At 37.0% G+C, this 6,506-nt stretch overlaps 1 pseudogene; it reads right to left on the reverse strand.

Moving 5' to 3' along the window:
• Positions 1–5,664, reverse strand: part of LOC102860008 — a 37,557-nt pseudogene extending 31,893 nt beyond the window's left edge.
• Positions 5,665–6,506: the final 842 nt, after the last annotated feature.

The raw sequence follows: 6,506 nt of genomic DNA on the forward strand, positions 1-6,506 counted from the left end.
AAAAAAAGAAAAAAAGAAAAAAAATCCCTAGGTCTAAGAGAGATGCAAATTAAAACAACTATGAGATATCATCTCACCCCAGTCAGAATAGCAAAATTTGACAGAACAGCAAGCAACAAATGCTGGCGAGGTTGTGGAGAAACTGGAACCCTTATTCACTGTTGATGTGAGTGTAAAATGGTGCAACTGCTGTGGAAGGCGGTATGGCGCTTTCTCAAAAAGTTGCAAATAGAGATTCCATTTGACCCGGTAATTCCACTACTGGGAATATACCCCAAAGAGACCATAACTGACATCCAAGCAGATATACGCACATGTGTGGCTTTGTTCACAATAGCAAGGAGTTGGAAACAACCTAAGTGCCCATCAACAAACGAACGGATAGAGAAGCTGTGGTATATTCACACAATGGAATATTATGCTGCATTGAAAAATGAGGAACTCATGCAATATTATTCAAAATGGGTAACTCTAGAGGACATTATGCTGAGTGAAGTATCTTGATCACAAAACGACAAATACTGCATGGTGTCACTGTTGTAAAACAGGACTGACCTTGGGTTTGGGGAGAGACTGAGAAAGATGGGTTCAATAATGTATACTGCATTGAAACAGATGAGGGAGAAAACTGTTTAAAAGGGGTATGTGATTAGGTATTTTTGTCATGACTGGAGTTCAGAATGAAGGCTGCATATTGGGTGGACCTGGGGGCAGGGATTGTAAAACAATGAAAGAATTTTTCTTTTACTTTTCCAAGAGGGTAGAGTACTAGGGGGGAGGGATGGGAGGGGAGAAAAGTGCAACTATGAATGAATGGAAATCCAAAGTCTCTGTAAATTTTCATTGAAATTAATGATAAATTAAAAAAAGATATCAAACAATATAATACTTTAGACAAGGCTATTGCAAAAGAACTCTTTAAACTGCTACAAAGTCAAGATGTCATTTTGAGAACTAAGGTACATACACTTGAACCAATTAATGGTATGTTCAGTCACCTTATATGTATGCAAAAGCTGAAAAATACCTAAGGACGACTGAAGAATAGACGTTTTTGAATTATGATATTGGCAAAGAATATTTACTATGTCATGGACTGCCAGGAGAATTAATAAATCTGTTTTAGGAGACAGATTTACATCATATGCACTTTAGGTTAACATTTTTTTTTTCTATAATTATATTTTATTAATTTTCATAAACATTTACAGAGATTTTGGGCTTCCACTCATTCATTGTTGCACTATTCTCTCTACCCTCCTCCCAGTTTGTTCTTGTCCAAATGCCACAGTGCTTGTCAAAGCCAGTTCTGATTAATCTTCTTTGTCAGTGTATCCTTTGCCATTCCCTATCACTCCTCCCTGAGAGAGACTTCACCCTGAGTCATAAGGAAAAGGGGACGGCGTATTCTCTTAGCTACTTCCTGCTGAAAAGGGACGCTGTGGGTTTCAGGGTGAAGATCTTCTCTCACTACTCTAAAGGGCCCCTTTGGCAGTAGGAAACACATAGACTATTATGGAGATTGATTTTGGAATTCAGATGCACTCTTATTGATTGTGCTTGGCTGTACATGTACATATCCTTGAAGATGTATCATGGGGGTGTTGCAACCTAGAAGACACAAATTTGACTAACAAGTTATAAGTACATGAGTCCAAAAATTATGGAAAAGTAAAAGAAAAGATTCTTTCATTGTTTTACAAACCCTCCCCCAGGTCCCCTCCACCATGCAGCCCTCGCTCTAGTCTCCTGTGATGACAGAAATACCCATTTTTAATCTACTTTTAACTACATACTTCCTTAGGGCACACTGCTTTTCCTTGGGCGAATTGAGACTCTAAACATAACCACATTGTTGGTTTCATGGTCAGCAAGTACTGGGGAAGTAACATAAAGAACTCAATAGTATCTGAACTGAAGATTCAGAAATGAATTCAGGCTCTTTCTGTTGATTTCACAACCTTTTCTTTTAGTGAAATAGCAGTATAGTTAACAAAATAAAGGTGATTACCTGTAATACTGATGCACCAATCTCTCTGTATGAGACCAAGATTCTGGGATTCCCATTCTTCTCAAAGTCAGTCATGCTTTGTTATGATCCACACAGTCAAAGGCCTTTGCATAGTCAAAAAAACACAAGTAAGCATCTTTCTTATAGTCTCTGCTTTCAACCAAGATCCATCTGGCATCAGCAGTGAGATCCCTGGTGCCACGATCTCTTCTGAATCTGGCTTGAATTTCTCTTACTTCTCTGGCAATGTACTGTTCCAGCCGTTTAAAAATAATCTTTATTAATAGTTACTTGCATGTGATAGTAATAATATTGTTTGATAGTCTTTATATCTTGTTAGATCACCTTTTCTGGTGAGAACAAATCTGTTTCAGTTGGTTGCTACGATGTAGTTGTCTTCCTCATTTCTTGGCATAGAGTAACAAGCATATCCAGGGCTGCATTTATTGCAACTTGTTAATTGGTATTCCAACAACTCCTGGGATCTTATTTTTTGCTAGTGCCTTCATGCAACTCTACCATCCTTACCATCAATTCTGAATTACTATTTTCTGAAATTATTTGGTTTCGGCTAATTCTTTTTGGTAGTGACTCTGTAGACCCTCCATCATCTTTTGATGCTTTTTGTATCAATTAAGATCTTGCTTATAGGAAAAATCCTTCACTAAAAAAAATCTTTCGAGGAACTTGAGACTTGACTTTGAACAAAAGAGCACTGTTGTTGTTGTTGTTGTGCCCTGTTGAGTCGCCCGTGACTCATAACATCTTCAGAACCACTAATCACACTAGGCTAAAACCAAAGTTCAGAAATATAAAGGGGCAGGTAAAATGAGTAAATGGTCATGGGGAACTCAAGGAGGAAATAGGAAGAGCATTGTCATATGGAGGGAAATGTGAATAATGTTTCAAATAAATGGGTTTGAGTGGTTGAATGGGAAACATTTAAAACAAATAAATTGACAAGTCCTCCTCTCCTGATATCACCATGACCTTCTTAAGATCACTATTCCTGGCTGTACTCTTTGATCTTTCAGTAACATTCAAAAGATGCTTTAAGTGGTCCACAGCAATTTTCTTATTTGTCTGGCTTCTCAATAACACATCAAAGAAAGGCTTTTTCTCTCATGCTTCAAAATTCTAAGTAGGGTTTACAAATCTTCACATTTTGTTATCAGAATGATCACTTAATCCCACTTGATATCAGACCACAATGCTCTCCAAGTCTCTCCTTCAAGTTTTTACTTTTTACTAGAATTCTAAACAACCTGCATGCCTGACATTCCTATACTGAAAGTCTGTGTCTAGTCTATGGAACCAAAATGCAGTTCAACAGAAAAGAATGACATCATTTTGCTATCTTCTGTACCAAGCCAGGCAATCTTCTTCCATGGCAAAACCTTTGGAACTATTCACCCCTTAATGAAAAGGCCCATCTCTTTCTGCATCTGGATAGCCCCCTAAACTATTTTAGATATTTGCTGAAATGTCACCCCAGGACATTGTAAGTGCCAGAATTCCTATTGAAGAGGGACTTCAGAGGAAGGTGCAGCAAAATTGAAGAATTTGAAGTACATTTATCTGGCTAGGAGTATTTGCTTAGATTGTGTTTGCTGATTGACATTTGGATTGTTTCTACCTTTTGGTTATTATGAGTCATGATACAATGAACACTGTGCTCATGTGTCTATGTAGGTGCCTTCTTTCAGTTCTTTTGGAAATATGTTTACAAGTGGAATTAGTGGGTTATAGGAGTACTTCTATGTGTAACTTTTTAAGAAATTGCCAAAACATTTTCCACAATATCTTTACCATTTTCCTTTTCCATCAGCAATTTAGACCAGTGTAACAAAGGTTCTAATTTCCCCCCCACATCTTCTCCAAGAATTATTTTCTGTTTTCTTGATAATAACCATCCTAATGGAAGTGAGTTCTCATTAAGATACTGTATGTGATAATAAATTTCATTATTATTTAAATAAAAACAAAATCCCCAAATCCACTGTCGTCAATTTGATTCTGACTTATAACAATCCTGTAAAACAGAGTAGGATTGCTCCAAAGCCTTTTAAAGGATGTAAGTATTTAGAGATGCAAACTGCCATAGTTTTCTCCTATAGAAGCAAGTATAGAACTATTTAAAATTTGTTGCTAAAAAATACTCCAATACATATTCTATATATTTTGCTTTATTTAGTAAATAAGAAAGAAAATGTGTATGTGTTGGTTTGTAGGAGGAGATATTTGTCTCTTTGGGACAAGTCATACAATTATCGGGTAGTAAAATAATTTTGTTTTGTTGGGTTCTAAGAAAGAACGCTGGGTAGCATAGAGCTTTAAGTGCTGGACTGTCGACCAAAAGATTAGTGGTTGTTCCTCAAGAGAAAGTTAGGCAGTCTCTTCCCATAAAGGTTTATACCTTCAGAAACTATGAGGCAGAATCAACTTTATGGCCAAGGTATGCTATTTTGTTTGTTTAATATTTCTGGAAAGGAGCTCTTTTGGCACAGTGGGTAAGCACTCAGCTGCCAACTGAAAAGTTATCTGTTTGAACTCACTACTCCACAGGAGAAAGAAGTGGCAATCTACTTCTGTAAAAATTATGATCTTGGAAAAATTATGTGGGACCATTCTATTCCATCCTATATGGTTACCAGGAGTTGGAAGAACGATAGGTTTATATTTCTGGAATAATCTTAAACTTATAGAAAAATAAATAAATAAATACATAAACAAACAAACAAATAAATAAATACATAAATGTCACTGACAAATTTATCTATTAAAGCATAAATTTAATTCTTTAAATACATAGTTAGGAACTCATGTGACATTTCTAGATCAAAGACAGTAACATTTCTAAACACTGAAATTTCAGTTGAGGACACCTGGAGAAGCAAAACAAGACTATATAGCCTATATTTATTTCATTTAAACTCTATGTACCTAATTAACTGGGATCTACTATATAGATGAAAGCTTTGGTGGTCTAGTTCATAGAGAGCTGTGTTATTAAGCCAAAGGTCACAACTCTTCAGTGGTTCAAATCCACCAGCATCTCCAAGGGTGAAAGATGGGGCAGTCTCTCCCATGCAAATGACAGCCTTGGAAATCTGATAGAAGGTCAGCTATAAATCAGTTCTAAGTGGACCAAAATGAGGTTTTTTTACTATATAGTTTTGGTGTCAAGGATTTATTGCTCAAAATAGTTTTACTAGCCTTTGACTTTGACTTTGAGTTAGCCACATGGACAAGATCATAAAAATAGGATATGTTAGTCTAGACACAAGAGAGTTGGTTAAATTTAGCAGATTCAGTAGCAGAAATCTAACCACAAGAAAAAAAGAAGCAAAGAATGCAGCACATGTACTTTGGGGGCCAAATATTTCTGCACCACTCAGACTGGGGGCTACAGGAGTAGTAGCAGCAGCAGACAACCAGAGATATGATATGAGACAGAACTGACCTTGGGACAGCTGCCTCATGGCACCAGAACCAGAGGCTTGTTGGAGGACTGAGATGGAAGGAGAGGGAGGTGACACCATTATTGAGAGAGCTTTGTGGCACTGGCCTAAAGCTGTGACGTCGAAGGGTGAGGGGTCTGTGAGTACACCGCAAAAGATATCCTGACTGAGAAACTGTATTCCTGCAGCCATCCTAAGTTGTAACCTATTAACTTCTCTCATAAACCCATAATCATGAGTATGGCTCTCTAAAGTCTGTGTAGCTATTGCAACAAATTTTGGATGCAATAGAGCAGAAATATTGGTGTTGAAATTAGTAGAAATAGGCTGGTGAGTGTGGGGAACATGTCGGACTTCATGGGAATTAGTTTTGTGCTACAGATGTTGGTGGGGCAGTTCCCCTTGTAGAGGTAGTAGAGGTTAGATATGGCCATCACCATGCCATCTTTGCTCTTTTTACAATAGCAAAAGAATGGATTGTCTGACTAAAATAACCTAGTTACATCAGCTCATAAAATGGTCTATAGGCTAAATTTTGCTCAGATATCAGTTCTTTTGACAATATCTACCAACATTTTTTGCCATTTTCTAAACTGCTGACATTTTCTGCCAGATAGAAACAAACTTTTAATGTCATGTCCACCTTTAATCCATCAGCTACTTCTAAAAAAGTATTGAGTTCCTTTATCAGCATTTCCTCACAAAAAAAATGCTTTATTCGTTAATAATAAACTAAGATTACTTTCAGATATATCTTTGAAAATGTTATGGTAGCTTGGTTTCTTTGAATGCAGCACCAAATAGGTTTTATTGTGCTGTGGTATTATAGCTTAGCGTGTTAGTAACAGAGGATTCCCCAAATCTTTCACCACTCCTCTCTTCTTGCCTCATCCTAAGACTATTGAACCTTTTTTATTTATTTTTTTTAAATATTTTTTAATTGGAAAAACATATTGGGGGTACAAGGAGGTGAGGGTTGGGGGCAGAAGGGTGAGGATGGGCCAGGATGCAGTTGCAGAGCTGCACAGTTTGGT

This window comes from Elephantulus edwardii, unplaced genomic scaffold (assembly GCF_000299155.1).
Source record: "Elephantulus edwardii isolate Elephantulus edwardi_28Jun2011 unplaced genomic scaffold, EleEdw1.0 scaffold00140, whole genome shotgun sequence".
Taxonomy (NCBI): Eukaryota; Metazoa; Chordata; class Mammalia; order Macroscelidea; family Macroscelididae; genus Elephantulus; species Elephantulus edwardii.